The following is a 16,786-nucleotide window of genomic DNA, read 5'->3' as shown; positions in this document are numbered from 1 at the left end:
AGGAAACGGCATGTCTTTTATAGTAGATGTAAACAGAAATGATGAAAAAAGTTGATAGAAACAGAGAAGAAACTTGGGATAGATCATAATCTAACAGAGAACAAGGAAAATTGAGCAAAATCAGAACTTACTAGGGAAAAATTGTGGGAAAATTCACAGGTGGGATTAGGGAATGGGAAAATGGAAACAGTAACAGCTCCTCCTAAGAACACAACATTTGGCTACTAGGAAACGGCCATTTTCTGTTACTAAGAAAAATATCAATACCTGAGCTTCCACCAGTAATATCCGTGAGGCAATATAGGGGCTGATAACCAACCAATAAGATCTTGAATATATGAACAACCCCTACAGAAGCTACATGTAACAAAACTGAAGCTATCTTGAACCCATAATTACTTGAACCATGTTCTAAGAACTTGGTGAGAGGATTTTGCCATGTTAGAAAAAGAATTGTTGCTTAAAACTCACTTCATGCTTCTTTTGCGACAATCATCCAAATCGGGAAAAGGACAGTACATTACTCTTAACAAACTTGATCCTCAAATCCCACTTGCCTGCTCTTAGGCACAATTCTGATGCACATGATGCACAATAAATGTAAAGGTGGAGCAGCAGACTGTTATCCACAGTGCCAGAACCCTGACTTGACTACAGGTGATAGTGAAGATTGAAAATATACAAACAAAATTCTCAGGGTATAATATTTCTTGGAAAGCAAGCCAATTGCCACTATTTGGTTGCTAAAACTATGCAGTAGCTTGTTGTACCTTCTTCCATAGCATGCCATATTTAAAAAAAAGGACCAAAACAAGCAAAAAAAACCATAAAATTTATATAACTCCTGCATTTGTTTTCTTAGCGTGCTAAATACTGGTTTTGAAAAATCAAAAAAAAATGCTAAATTATTTCCCCACAAAAAAGACTTTGTAGGTGCAAGGCCAAGCTCCTAAAACCCCAATTTAGAGCTTCCCCATAAGAGCAGACAGAGCAAACGATATCCCAAAACCCTAATTCAGGAAAAGACGGCTTGTATGCAACATTTCGTAAAATCCAAATTCTGAGAATATGTGAAATTTTTGCAAACAGTGGGGAGGGAAAATAAAATCCTTTTGTTTACCTTCTTGTACTTGATCAAAATTGTGCACAAGGCCATCAAAACGGAGAGAAAAGATTGCTGTAAACTCTGTTGCAATTCATGGTGATTTTGCCGGGGAATTCTTACCGGAAACCTCTTGGCTTGAAGCTCCGACTATTGAACTTGAGCTGGGATTACGTGCAGAGGCTTCCGATTCATCACAAGCATTCAAATTCTCGCCGGAAAAACACCATATCCTAGCGATCTTCCCTCTCTCTTCTACCTCAAGATCTGCTTTCCTTCCTTTGCTTCCAACACAAAACCTAAAAATCTCCAGAGCCCGGCTTGCTCTTTTTTGCATTAAAATCGATTTTAATCTTTTACAAAAGAAGGGCAAAAACCTAAAATTGAAAGAAACCGATCCCCGAAAATCCCCCAAAAAAAAAAACTTTGTTTTTTTGTGTTTACTTTTGAACAGCGATTTTCTCCCCAACTTTTTTTAAAAATAATTTCGTGTTAATGCGGCCGTAGCAGTTTCAGAACTGCCCCTCATCGATGCCTTTTCTTTTTCCAGGATTTAATATACGATTCCATGTGGGCTTTTCTGAAAATCAATTGGGTTTCTTTGGAAAAATCATGGGCTGCGTGGATTGAACTTCTCCACAAGCAGGCCATCTCGATTTAATTTGCTGTGTTGCGTAACTAAACGATCAAATTTCCCCCGAAATTTTTCATGAAATATGTTGGATGATTACTAACTCTTTCTGGAAATTAATTACTACGCCAACCTCTTAAAAATCCCACAAAATGATAATTATATTTGTGGTTATCACCCATTGTACTTTTCTTTCTGTCATTATTAACCACCACTACATGTATATATTTGACCCTACTGAGATGGGAATTGCTCACCCTCCTTTCCTTACTATAGTATATGCAACACCTTTGAAGCACCCCTTGTACACACCATTCGGATACCCTCTCTTTCTACTGTGTTCACACTTTCTGCTGTTTATACATCCCACAGGAGATAGTGCTCTCTAACCCGGACGTTGTTGATGGGCTTTTTAAGGGCCTTTTCACATGTAGGCAATGGACAAGTCTTCCTCAGTGTGTAAAGACCCAAGTCTTCACAAGATTGCACTTACTCAGATTCAACACGACATCACATGTTGTAAGCATGTGCATGCAATCAAGGTTCTCCCTATAGGAAAGATATTGTGATCTCATATTGTTCTCCTAACACAGGTGTTGAAGACACATAGAAGCATTAGCCAACCTTTAATCAAGCACGTAATCAAATCGAACATGAAATCACATGCATGCAATAAAGGTTCTCCCATAGGAAAGATAATGTGATCACATATTGTTCACCTAACATAGGCTTTGAAGACACACAGCAACATTAGCCAACCTTTAATCTCTCTCTCTCTCTCTCTCTCTCTCTCTCTCTCTCTCTCTCTCTCTCTCTCTCAAATTTGGTTCAATCACTCTTTGAATCCTTGTTACTTCTTTATCCCTACTTTTAGACATCTCACATTTAGAACTTGGCTTGTATATTCTACCAATCTTACTAAGAGGGAGGAAAAGTATGTCAAGAGCATGTAATTGTCGAGATTAAACAAATTGCATGATGCTCTTCTCCACCCAAATGCCACACACTTCTTTGTTCTTATGCAAGTATATGGTGTCTTTTTCCATTGTTTCATAAATACCCTTCAAAGCCCACCATTTGAAACGCTTATACTAACTTACAACACCAACACCTTTCGCTCTTTATGCAGATGTCATCATTACATGTCAGTTTTCATATGCATGATTAAGTGAAGCATTGCCTCACTGCAAGATGAGCCAAACCCTCAAACATAATCTCTACCACACCTTCTCAAACAAAAATGAGACAAACTTGTTAACATGTATGGCATTTCCAAGATTTATCATCTAAATGATTGTGTAACATTTCTATGCCTTAAGGTCTACTTCCACCTTCGTAAATGCTAAATAATGTTTAGAAAGAGCGTACCTACCCACATCATTATGTTCAAAAGGACAAATGAATGGGATAAGTCTTCTCTAGAGGGTTGATGTACTCAAGTTCAAATAACTTAAGATTTTATGTATTGTGCATATTTAAATGGCTACAACAACCTCACAAAATTGAATTGTCTTTTTACTTATGGGACCATCTTTCATTTAATGCATAAATAATATTGTCTTGGGCCATTTCATTTGTCTGCTTCATTAATTGGATGGAAAGAAAAGTATTATTAGATATGATTTTTTACAAGCTGCTTTGTAGATATTAAACCAAGTTGACCAAAAATTAGTCGTTTAAGTGTTTTGTTTTGCATTTCATCAATAAATGTGCTGGAATATTGGAATATTGGTGCTGATCTATATGTGTAGGCACATGTATGGTGTCAATACATGAGTAAGCACATTTATGTATGGCCATGTGAAGTAGATGAGGGTGTGTGGATGATGAGTCAGGTTTATCCCATATGTGATGTTATGGAAAATGGGTGTATGGCTATGTATGAAAGGGCATTCCCCAACAATATGTAATTAATTCAAGCTTTGTGTAGGCATATCTCTCTTGTGCTCTCTTTGCTTTAAGTTCATCTAATCTATCCTTATCAACCTACACCATGAGCCCCTCACACTTTGAGCCACAATAGCCGTCACCACTTCCACCATCTCCACCATAGCCATGGTGAGTTTGATACATGAATGTTAACATGGTATCAGAGCTCTTGTGGCTTTCATTTGTAGAGCTTAGTGCACCTTGTAGTCTTCACCATTTCTCTTCAAACCTTGGGAGATTTTTTTGGCAAACCAAGGCGGAATTGCTCACCATGGCATTCTTCTAGAACCGCCCTGTATGGCCTGAATTGCGCACATCTTCCTCGACTGCAGAGAATGTTGGTCCTCCCATTGTACTTTGAATTAGCTAAATTCCTCTTAGAGGAGCATTCTATACCTTATGAGAAGCTTGCTCACCAATTCTCAACTCTTTTGAAGCTCTCTGTGTAAACTATTGTAGTGAAAAGACCGGTTCAAGCTGTTTTGCTCAAATCTGTAATTGTTGGTCAGTTTAAGCTGTGTTTTTGGAGTTGGGGCCTTGCTATTTACTAAGGAAAACTTCCTTCAAGTAAAACTCCCATCAATTAGCCCCTCTTCAAGCTCAATCTAGTCCATTGAAGTTTCAGCCTGCTAATCGTTGATTAAGCTATCATTAAGCACTAAATTCGCTCAAGTCATGACCAATTTGAAGCTCAAGGTTTCCTTGTCTGGGATTTAGCTGTCGATCGGGTCTGCTGTGTTTGAGTCTCCCATGTGAGCATCGCATGAGTGGTTGGTCACTTTAGCTTTTATGGTCTGCAAAATCAAAATCGGCATAAGTAGAAGTATCTATACATTGCATTCTTAAAGTTCAATTATGGATTCTATGGCTATGATGTATGTGCCAATGTATGCTATGTATGAGTCTATGTATGATATGCTATGCCACGACGCTATGAAGTATGCAATAATGACGCCCTATGCTAATGCCCATGTAGGCTTACATGAGAGAGAGAGAGAGAGAGAGAGAGAGAGAGAGAAGGAGAAGGTCCATGCTTGATATTTTTTATGAAAGTTTTGCACATTTTTGCCCATTGTGTACTATGTTAACATTCATGGATTAAGCTCACCATGGCTATGGTGGAGATGGTGGACGAGGTGAAGGCTATGGTGGCTCGAAGTGTGAGGGCTCATGGTATAGTGAGTGCAATGTTGATTATTATAGATTAGAGGTGAAGGCTATGGTGGTTAAAGAAAAGAGAGAATAAGAGAGAAATACCTACACAAAGCTTGATTGCATTACATTAGGGAATGCCCTTTTATACATAGCCATACACCCATTTGCTATGACATCACATATGGGATAAACTTGACTCATCATCCACACACTCTAGGTTTCTTATGTACTTCGCATGCCTACACCTACATGTGCTTACACATAGATCAGCACCATTATTCCAACAACCCCCTTGGTGCCAAACGAGGTGTCATCCAAAGGTAGGTAGTGCACATAACATAGACATACATGAGTACCCCTCCTTAGTGTGCCCACATGAGTCTTATCCTAAGGGTAAGAGTACACAGACCTTGTTACCTGGCCTACATTATGAGTGGCCATGGTCAACACATAGACATAGACATACATGAGAATACATGGTCCCATTACATGACATAACATATGGGACATAGCATTAGCATGGGCATAAACATAGATAATCATCATAGCATGGGAGTAGGATCAAAGGGTGACATTATCACATCATCATTGGGGCATACAATTCCACATAAACATCATACATGGTAGCAGCTTTTTCATCATGAGGCTTGACTTTTGTAGCCTCGTCATCATCAACATAGCAGCATCATTGTCATTGACACATGTGGCATAACATCACCACCATCACATAGAATCTTTGACATCTTTAACTTCCATGGTGTAGACATAGGCACAGACATAGCATGGCATTGCATGTAGAGGCATCATTTGGTCATGGCTTTACATGGCATACATGTATCATAACATTCATGGGCTCATATGGCATCACTGTCACATGCATCATAGCATACATAGTATAGCTAAGCATAGCATACATCATGGCACATCGCTTACATACATCGCTTACATAGCATAATCATAACATGGCATTTCACATAACATCATCATTAGATAATATTAAAGAACTCTTAAATATACATTAGTGTGCCTTAACCATTTCACAAAAAGAATAACCAAGAGTCTACTTGGCATTCTAATTTTATTCACCTTTCCATTTTTTAAGCATAAGTAAAGAATCAAATTTGAAGTGCTTATAACCCCATCAATTGACAACCCTTTACACTTTAATTAGTTTTAATTAGTTTGTAAAATGTATAAATGTTATGGCCCATTTTAGCTCTTTCTAAAAATCCCCCCATTCACTGGCAAGAGCTCAAGATAAGCAACAATGGTTGTGGGAAACTTACCTTGCTTCCAAGCTCGTTGCTAGGTCCTCTTCTTCAAGCTCTCTCTTCCTTATTGTTACCAAGGAAGCTGCTTCACCTACTCTCTCTCATACAAAGTGTAGATAGGAACATGAACTAAGGAGCAACTAGTCTCTACTCTCAACTCTTTCTCTCTCACACACACACAGCAAAGAGGAAGACTTAAACTCGTTCTAACTCAGAGAAATAATCTTTGAGGTTGGTGGAGTAAATGCAAAGATTAAAGGAGAGGTTATCCAAACCTTGGATTATGGGGTGAGAGCTTAACAAGGATAAGGCAAAGGTAATCACTCTAGAGGATCAGGGAACTGCAAGAAAGAGGGTAGACCTCCAATGGAAATATCCAAAGCACTGTAAGAAAAAGGGAAGTCGGTAAGCTTAAGGTACTTTGTACTATCACTTCGATCAACACAGAAGGTTACCTCATGTGTAGAACACAAAAGTTAGCTTTAGAAAGAGAGGGCTCCTTGGAAGCTATGATCGATGCACATGAAGTGTGATGAGACCTTGTGCAGTGGAGGGAAATTGGTGAGGTTGACCACCATAGGAGTTGAAGGGGTAGTTGGGAGAGATCTGGATGATGAGACCTTGTGAAGTGGAGGGAAAGTGGTGAGGTTGCCATGGTTGGGAAGTGAGATAGGGAAGGGGGCAAAAATTGTTGCTGACAAGGATATGGACGAGATGGAGAGAGTGGAGACCACCACAAGAGGCAAGGATGGTAGTTGGATGATAATATGCCAAGAGAGACCTCTATGGTGGAAATGGGAGTAGAGTGGAGTGGATTGGAAGGGTGGTAGAGGGGATCACCGATTGGTTGGATTTGGAAGGAGTGGCCAAGAGGGGGTTGTGTAGTAGAGTGACAGGATGAGGCTAGGGAACTTTCTTGCACTTGAGGTCAAATGTGGAATGCGGGAGGAGAAGAACAATGAGGATGGCAAGGTGGTAGTATGGAGGGAAGTGAAGTGGAGGGCTACAAGCATGGAAGGAAGTGTAGGTGAGGAAATGGGCACAAGGTCAAGTGAATGAATGGGCACAAGGCCAAGTGAATGATGGTACAATGTCAAGCTTGTTGAGTTGAGACCAAAATTGATGGCAATGAGGCAAATGGATTCATAGAGGAGATGGTGGAAGGGAAATGGTACAAAAGCAGTGAAAAGTCTCAGTGTAGTGGGTGGAAAAGAAAGGTAGAGGTGATGTGGGAATTTCTTTGAGCATAAAATAATAATGAAAAAGGATATCGAGGTGCATGGTATACAAAGAGGATTTGGGAAGGGAAGAGGTGGGAGCTAGCAGCAGTAGGCACAATAATGGCAACAGATACCTCAATAGGTAGATTACCGGTGATCAAAGTGTTTGAGTAACAAAATTTTTGGGGGACTAATGATGCAAGAGATGAAAGTGGTAGTCAGCCAGCTAACCATTGGGCATGGTTGGAAAGTTGGTAATGAGGGTGGCACAAAGGGAGGCATCCATTGTGGGCAGATATGGGATGGAAGTCAGCTGAGCTAACCACCATTGGACATTATTGGAAAGTTGGTGATGAGGGTTGCACAAAGGAAGGCATCCATCATAGGCGAAGTCAGGATGGAAGCAAGACAGGTTTAGCCTAGGGTGGATATTTCATCTTGACTAAACAAAGTAAGAAATTGGCGAAGTTTGAACAGAGATGGACTGACATAAAATTGATGGGGAAAGGGGTGGCACATGAGGAGGTGGATGTAGGTGACAAATGAAAAATTGCATGAAAACAAGGGTGGAAGCAAAGGGGGTCTAGCCAAGACGGAGATGAGTAGATGGGCAAGTAAGGGGGATGCAGCAGTACTAGCAACGTCATCCTCAAAGGAAAGATACTAAGGATCAAAGGTTGAAGAATATTCGGATGATGTGGAAGCGATCGAAGGTTGTACATGCATCATTACAACACTACTGCTAGATGTGGAAGTTGTGTGGATTACACCACCATTGAGCAAGCTACCAAAGGAGGTGTAGTCATGGGAGTCATGGATGATGAAAGGGCACCGAGGGCCAACTATGTTGTTGTGAGCTTACGATATCAAGGTCATGGGAACTTGGTGATAAAGTGCTTGTATATGAAAAATCGGAGTAGGGGGAAGGTTGTCTACCCTTGAGGGAAGTGTGGTAGAGGAAAAGAATATAAAAGGGGAAAGCAAAGAAGAGAAATATAAATTTTGGGGAGTGAGGCAGTGGCAAGGAAACAAAAAAAGGAAGGAGCCCAAAATTAGGAGGGGCCCAAGTATGCGGAGCCCAAAATCAAGAGAGGACCACGTATGAGGGCCCATGGAAGTGAAGTGCACATTAATTTTTGCTTTTGCTAATTTTATGGTGGTTATTAGATATGTTGGGGATGAGCATGAGGAAGGGGAGGCTAGGAGGAAAAGGAGGAAGGGAGGCGAGTTGGAGAAGTAGGAGCAAGAGGAGGGGGCGAGCAAGAGGAGTAGAGGGAGAGTAGGAAAAGCATGAGGAAGGGAGGCGAGTTGGAGAAGTAGTGGGGGGCAAGTAGGAGCAAGAGGAGGGGCGAGCAGGAGGAGTAAAGGGCGAGTAGGAAAAGCATAGGTGGGCGAGTAGGAAAAGAAGGAGGGGGTTGAGTACAAGGAGGATGAGGGGTGAGTAGGAAAAGGAGGGGGGAGTAGGGAGGAGCACGAGAGGCAAGTAGGAAAATGAGGGGGGGCACATATGATAAGGATGAGGGGGAAAACTAGGAGGAGGATGTGGGTGAGTAGGAGGAGGAGGTGGCTAGTAGGAAAAAGACAAGAGGCAAGTAGGAGCATGAGGTCTAGTAGGAAAAGGATAGGTGAGAAGGTGGGGGGAGAGCATGAGGGCTAGTAGGAAAAGGAAAAGGATGAGAGGCGAGTAAGAGAAGAAACGACTAAGATAACTAATATTTTTGCAGCATGTACTTGAGTTGTTTAGCTATGGAGGGTGGTTTTGGAGCTAAAATAGCTTGAACTTTTTCTAGATCCATTGCTATGAGCTTGAGATACCGTAACCTTATTCTCCCCTATATGACACTTCTTAGAATTCAATAAACCAAAAGCATCATCTAATCTTTTTAAATCTAGGTAAAGCTTTTCATATGAGTTATGATTGAGCCATAGACACAAAAGTCATCAAGAAAATACTCATATGAACTTACTCAAGTATGGTCCAAAACTCGATTCATACACCTTTGGAAAGTGGCAGCAACATTGGTAAAAGAACAAAAGGAATTACTTAATAAACAAAGGTTCCCCAAGGAGTTACAAAGGTGGTCTTATTTTGGTTCTCCAACAATATGAATCTAAAAATATCCACTAAATCCATCACATATTGTATACCTTTCATGACTAGAAATATGAATAGAAGAGGAAAATGGTGTCTTTTTATGCAAGCATTAAGTGGCTTGAAGTCAATACAAATTCTCCAATTCCCTCCTTTCTTAGGTGAAACCACTACTACTACTGAGACCCACTTAGAATCTTCCACTAGGAAAATAAATCCTACATTCAAGAGCTTGGTGATTTCTATCCTCAAAGCCTTTCCCCTAGCTTGCCCTAATCTCCTTAATTTTGAACAGAGGTTTAGAGAGTTCCTTGAGATTGATGTGATCCTTCACTCCTTAAATACCCCTCAAATCCTTGTATTAGTGGAAAAAATTCTATGAAAGCATTCCAACACATACGTATACTCTTCTTTCTCTTAATGAGAAAGATCTTCACACAACGTCTTGTCATACATCTTCTTCCTATCCTCAAAAGTTGTTTTTAACTCTTTATCACGATCATACAACAAGATTCCATAAACTGCCATAGAACTAAAACTAGAACCAGATTCAAAATCAACTTCCATGAAACTAGAACTAGTGCCAGATTCAGAATCATACTCATTGGAGGAGATTCCATTGGTTTCGGGGAACGACTTTATTACTAGAAGAGGATGAAGTGTCATGATCTTACAAAGGATAGTTATACTTAATTTTCTTATCTCACTAATAAGGAAGTCCCCTTGACCCCGTTATCATTGGATTTGATCAACCATGGCCTCCCAAGTATAAGGGGGTAGGGCTTAACCTGTTCAGATTTTAGAGAAATTACATGAACAGGGAGGTTAGAAGTGATTGAGAGCCCTAGGAGGAGGCAGCAATAGTTGTTGTCAGTTATAGAGGCTCAAAAATTAAATCCATAGCTATGTAGAAGTAAGAGAGAGAGAGAGAGAGAGAGAGAGAGAGAGAGAGAGAGAGAGAGAGAGATGTGATAATGCTTAAGAGAGAACAAGATTGCACTACTCAATGATATTGATTATTTTTGCTTGAGTACAATGCTTTTTGTAGGCTTTAGCGAAGCCTTATCTTTTGATTCAATTAAATCAAGGACCAAGTCTCCCTAAGGAAACTTCCTACACCTTTGCACACTTGCATAATATGTAATCCTAAAAGGTTGTTCACCCAAACTGTATCAAACTTTGTACAAAAGGTAACCATGAACTCCTTTGGGTCTTTTCTACAAGCCTCCACCTTTTGAAGTTAAACCCCCATAGTTTCTTATCTGTCATATCCAAGAGCACCCTCTTAAGCATATCTCAATCTTCTTTCACCTCTTGAACAAGAGCTTTAAACCATGTAGAGGTTGGACCATCAAGATAGAGAGGCAAAATCTCATCCCCCATTCCTTCCTATCTCTAGCATAGGCGCTATTTGAAATCCTAAGAACATTGAATAAGCCATGTTGATTATTGTTAACCACAATGGTTTAACATTACTCAAAGCGTGGTTACACTTCATGTAATTTATTTTTGTGCAAAACCGTGCTAATAACTTCATGTAAAAAGATATGGGATGATCGAGCTTATGACATGTGTAATGCTGGCCATGAGTAACAAAGCCTAGGTGTACATAGAGTTAGAGAACCAGTTTTGGGCCCCCAATTGTTAATAGGTGGCCGCCAACCATTGTAAAAAGTGAGCTCATGTATATAAGTGACTTATGTAATATGAAAAGGATACAATCCCATTATCACAATTGATTCTTCTTCTTCTCCCCTGTTGATCTCTTGTGGCTATGGTGGTAAGCTTGTGTGTTGATGCATTCTTGCTTGCTTGATTTTGTGTGTGTGCTTGTAGGTTCTTCTTCTCCCCATCTTCTCCCTCTCCCCTATCTCTCTTTCTCTCTCTCTCTCTCTCTCTCTCTCTCTCTCTCTCTCTCTCTCTCTCTCTTCCTCTTGCACACATGAAGGCATTGAGATAGGAGTTGAGCTTTCCATATCTTGTTCTCTAATTACTCTCTACCTAGCTCAAGGAAAGCTCCACTTGGGTGACACAAATGGTGGTGGAGTGAGACCCTAGCGGCTTCACATCAAGGAGTTAACCCACTTAGGGTTAGCTAAGTGCATGTTCCTAAACTGACCCTTGCATCCTCTCTCTTCTCTTCTCTTCTTCCTCTCTCATGGAAGGAGAATGCTCGTTTTGGCACCACTACGGGGGATAAAACTTAGCTTAGGGTCCTTCACAATCTCTTCCTAAGCTAGAGACTTATCTTGCCCGGATGGAATGCAAATCCACTGGTTGTAGGAGTTTGGTATGAGTTGCTTGTTTGATTTGTGTTTTATTTATTTGTTTTTCTTGGAACAATTGAGTTGCAATGGAGCATTGGGAGAAGTAGGAGCTTCAGAGGCTATACCAAAATCAGGAGCTACAAGTAAGTTCCCTAATTTTGCCCTTGATTCCATTGATTTTCGATTATTTCTTCAAGTAGATAGAAAAATTGCATGTTAGCTTAATCACACTATTAATCCTAAGTCATTAGGTTAAACTGGGCATTCCTTACATCATTAGGTAGCTTAGGATTAGCCTAAGATATACATAAAAAGAAAACCTTTAAAAATTATCACTAAGGGGAAGAAATTAGGGAAAAACGAGGAGAAAACTAGACGCAACTCATTCTCGGGTTGCATTTGTATGAAGTGAACGGCCATTCACTTCAAAGAGGTACGGTCATACCTTCAATGGGTATTAAAAGAGCATAAATGTTGTGCAGTAGAATATGTCAGGAGAATATCTAGAGGCGGATGTGATAGATATACCATTTCGGTGCAGGTAAGACACCTGCTTGTTAGTATGTGAGTGAACGTCTATAGCTTCACAGACGAACGTCCTACTTTCAAAAGCCCATGATTGTTCCCCCTCACTAGTGAGTGTCCTTTTCGTAACACCAGCCACGACCGCACCTTCTTGAAATTGAACAACCGTTCCTTTGTGGAGGAACGCCCGTTCTTCTAGTTAGCTATACGGCTGCACTTTTTTGACGTACGATTGTCCGTTCCTTCACAAGGGTACACGTGTTCTTGTTTTCAGCCCACGACCATACCTGAGAACAACAAATGGTCTGCTCCAGTTAAGACAGTCCTGTACTCACATCAAGAGAACGTCCATTCCTTTGTGAACGAGCGACCATTCCTAACCTCTAGGGAAAAAATTCTCCCTATTCCCAAAGTGTGATTCTACACCTTTGCTCAACACATTCATGCACCTACACTCAGGGAAATTGGGGCAAAACAACCCTTTATTTGATGACACTGAACCCTCTTATGTACAATCTCTTGGTAGATCTGACCCTTTAGTCAACACCACGTGCAGTCAAACAGTATTGGTCTTCGATAGCACCAACGAAAGTGAAGAACACCCAAGCACATGACAAACCACCCCTCACTTAGAGATAGGAGAATTGGTTACCCAATGTATGGATAGACCATTGACTCAAGAGAAAGCCCCAGGATCCCCTGCACATTCATAGAGCAGTCTTGTCTCAAGGCTAAGAAACTTTATCCTAAGAAACACGCAATCAGAAGAGCGTCACCCCAAGGAAATGAGCATGGATTGTCAACCTAAGAGAGCTGTCACACCCTCGCTAGACCTGAGACCGGAGGTGGGGCAGGGCTTAAAGAATCTAATTCAAAGCTCCTACCAAAGGAAAAGAGTCCACCTAGAGCTCTCTAGCCGACACATGGCCCCCATGCATAGTAACTACCCACCTTGAGGGGTATATCCCTAATACCATATGGATCCTTATAAACCGCACACCTACCCACCCACTGACGCATGGCCCACAGATCGGATACTATCCTCTAGGCCTTGCTTCCCCACCTATCATACCTGAACCTCAACTTACACCAGCTCTAGCCATGGCAAGATTGACGCCCGAAATGTTGAGGATAGCCATGGAAATAGGGAGGGGGTAGCTTCAAGAAGTATCACCAGCTCACGCAGTCGATGCAATGGCAAAGAACATGAAGGAATAAACATGCCTATATCTTCAAACTTATCACTAAGTTTGATGGGTCAAGACATCCCATACCTCATCTAGAGATGTTTAACTAGATATGTGAGGCATTTGGCCATGTAGAAGATCAGGTTAAGGTGAGTGTCTTTAGCCTCACCCTCGATGGAAAAGTAGGATAGTGGTTCTGATCACTAAACATAGAAGACAAGGATACCTTTGATGCCTTGAAAGAAGCTTTTAAAGTAGGATATTCGAGACAAGGAACTTGATGGAGCCCAGTTGAACACTTGCATACTTGAAGCAGAAAGAGGGAGATTCCATCTGGAACTATATCAACCAAGTGAGATATCTTCATTCTCACTGTAGACATGGACAAGTTCTCTGAAAGATTGATTAGTTGATTCCTAGAAGGGCTTAAAGATGTATCCCTTCATAATTCCCTATATGCTCTTAGACATACCTCCTTTGGAGCAATGCTATGGAAGCACCATGGATTTCAAAGACAATTTCAAGGGAACTCATTCTCGAGGATTACATGAGGGAACTTATGAGGCTTCCTTCAAAACCACAAGCACAAAATCTAAAGGAAAAGAAAAGGAATCTTCTTCAGGACAATAGGTGGAGCAGCCACAGTAGCTGCTTTGATGCAGAAAATGACCAAAAAATGGAGAACAGGTCAAGGCTGTCTTTATCCCAGAAGAGAACTATTGTGGTGCCCGATTTGCCAAGCAAACCACACTAGTATGGAATGTCCACATTTGATACATAGACCAAGTCTCTACTGCACCTACTACTAGAGATGAGGTAATCATGAAGCATCAAACTGCCACCACCAAAGAGCTGCTCATGCCAGGCCTCTACCGCTGCCGCCGCAGGCTTTACCGCCTAATTTGAGGGAACCGATGGCTTTGCCAGCACCAACACAAAGTACCGTTGTTTGCCACCTCTAGTCCTTCCACCACAACCTGCGTTACCTCAAGTGAGCCTCGTTCATGAGTTGACCTTGACAAATTTTTTTGAAAAGGTGAGGAGAGAGAGGCAACCAACAACACCATCTTCGGGGCCCCTGAGCCAAGTAGCCCACCCCCACAAATCCTAAGTCATTATGTGATGGAGGGTGAGCACATGTACCCCATATACCTAGCAGTTGTGCAACATCAGGGGTGAGACTTGAATAGTATGTCTAGATGACCTCCTATATGTAATGCTATCACTGTGTGGGACCTCATTGAATAACTGAATGTCTAGTCAAGACAGGGATGGCAAGTACTCCTATGGGTACTCTCGGCTTAACTCCCTTATGTACAAGTTGTGGAATAGACCATATGTACAAGGATTCCCATTAGGAACGGGTGTAATGGGGAAATAAAATGAAGCTAAACCGAGTACCAACATTAACTTGTTGAGCGTACGAGATGACTTCATCCACACAATGCCGCTTAATGCATGCACGAATGTAAAGCAAGAGGAGAGCCATAGCTCATGCTGTTGCTACTACTCAAGCATCTACTTCATTGAAGTAGGGAACCTGATGATTTTTTCTTCTAAGGAAGTTTCTAAGCAAGCACGAATAACTAGGTGCCCCCAAAAGAAAAAGGCCACAAAGATCTTCAAGGGAGATAGCCGTGTTACTATAAAAAGTGGATTTTTTCTTCTAAGGAAGTTTCTAAGCAAGCACGAATAACTAGGTGCCCCCAAAAGAAAAAGGCCACAAAGATCTTCAAGGGAGATAGCCGTGTTACTATAAAAAGTGGATTTGACGAGGGGACAACCACAAATGTGCCATCTTCCTCATCTAATAAAGCAAAGATATCGCCATCCACCCCTCAAACAAGGGAGCAAATAGACCCTAATCGTCTGCCCAAGGAGTTAGCTAAATATCGAAACCCGATTGAGGAGAAGGGTAAGCTGAAGGCCGCTCAGGAGCTAGTCAAGGAATGCCAAGCTCGATAGGAGGAGAAACCTTAGGTAGTTCAAATTGCGGGAAGTTCCTCTATGCCCAAAATAAAACCAATTGATGAAATCCAAGAGCTTAATAGAGGCCTCAACCATTAAGTACTCTTTGAGGATCTCCCTCAAGAAGTTGAACCAGAAGCCATAACAGGTGGATCCTATTGCTACCTATCTTAAGAATTTGAAGGACAACTGCCCAAGAAAAACTGACATTATATCCCTATACCCTACACTTTGAGAAGCCTAAGCATGAATAGGGATAACTAGATTCACAAACCTACACCCATTTTGAGAGACATAGCTAGTCTCTCATCCTTTCTATCTTCATAAGTCCAGATTCCCATTGGCACCTTACTTTAAGATAGCCCGAGTCTCTGAAAGGATTTAAAGTATTCGATGGAAGGAAGGCTTGTAGATAGAATGGAGGAGAAGGTGGAACCGAGAAGTTCCAACAAGTTCGATGAAGAAGGATCTATAGAACCAGATGGAATCACAGAGCATTGTTACCAAGCACTGATGAGAAAAATGGGAAAAACCTCCTATGGATGACATTGTACTGATTGTGAAACTAACTAATGGAGCCACCGTGAAGCCCATAGGTCTTTTGCGGGATTTGAGGATTAAGATTCTTGGAACCAGTTTTTGACACACCTTTGTGGTGATGAACTTTGGCTAGCAGCATGTTTCCTACGATTTCATCTAGGACGGCCCTTCATGAGAGAAACCACGATGATCCATGATTGGAACACGGATCACATCTACATTTAGAAAAAAGACTGAATGCTAAAGGTGAGCCTACGCACTTGGAAGATCCATCCAATGAGTGTGGGACCCTTGGCGAAAGATTTTGTAACTACGGCTAGGTCCATAACAGTACACTTGTGCCAAACATGTCACAAAACGTTGGAAGATGAAAGAAATAGCATGGTATCCCCCAGAGCCAAAAGACTATGAGAATTGGATGTACATCCTTGCTAGCATGGATATATTTCCTCTACATGTTGAGCGTGAGTGCATGCTCGATGCTATGAACCATGAACCTATAAGCACCAAAGAAGTAAGATCATTATGGGAAAAATCAACCAGTAAGACCCTTAAAAACAGCTTCAAAGGAAAGGAAGCTTACATCTTCCCAATAGAATCAAAAGAACACTAGTTGAGGTATGTAGGGACTGTTAATGTAAATTTTGACTTCTACCAGGTCTGGCAAAAGGAGCTCGACCAGTTCCCATTTCGGTTAACAAGGTAACCGCTAAAAAAGAAGAGTCGTCTGACTCCCAATGTGAACCCCAAAAACTCTGTCGCTCTACTCGTAGAACACAAAACAAAAAGTTGGTGCAAGCTAAGCAGGAGGCCTAAAAAATTAATGGATTTGGAAAGGGCTAAAGCTAAGGAGACCAAATAGGTCCCTGAGCACTTCAAAGCCTACAAGATGGAAGACC

At 41.2% G+C, this 16,786-nt stretch overlaps 1 protein-coding gene across 2 annotated transcripts in view; it reads right to left on the bottom strand.

Moving 5' to 3' along the window:
- LOC147617867 (homeobox-DDT domain protein RLT2-like) overlaps positions 1-1,526 on the bottom strand; it is a 63,122-nt gene extending 61,596 nt beyond the window's left edge. The window contains exon 1 of one of the 2 annotated variants that reach the window (XM_086776113.1): positions 1,226-1,526. The gene's annotated coding sequence lies outside the window, so the exon portion shown is untranslated. The remainder of the gene's footprint in view (positions 1-1,225) is intronic. The other variant, XM_086776114.1, reaches the window with a different exon arrangement.
- Between the last annotated feature and the right edge of the window lie 15,260 nt (positions 1,527-16,786).

Source organism: Cibotium barometz, chromosome 36 (genome assembly GCF_041138505.1).
Source record: "Cibotium barometz isolate CiBa-2024 chromosome 36, ASM4113850v1, whole genome shotgun sequence".
In the NCBI taxonomy this organism is placed as follows: domain Eukaryota; kingdom Viridiplantae; phylum Streptophyta; class Polypodiopsida; order Cyatheales; family Cibotiaceae; genus Cibotium; species Cibotium barometz.
Note: the sequence above shows the minus strand (reverse complement) of the source record. Positions and strands in the feature narration are given on the sequence as shown.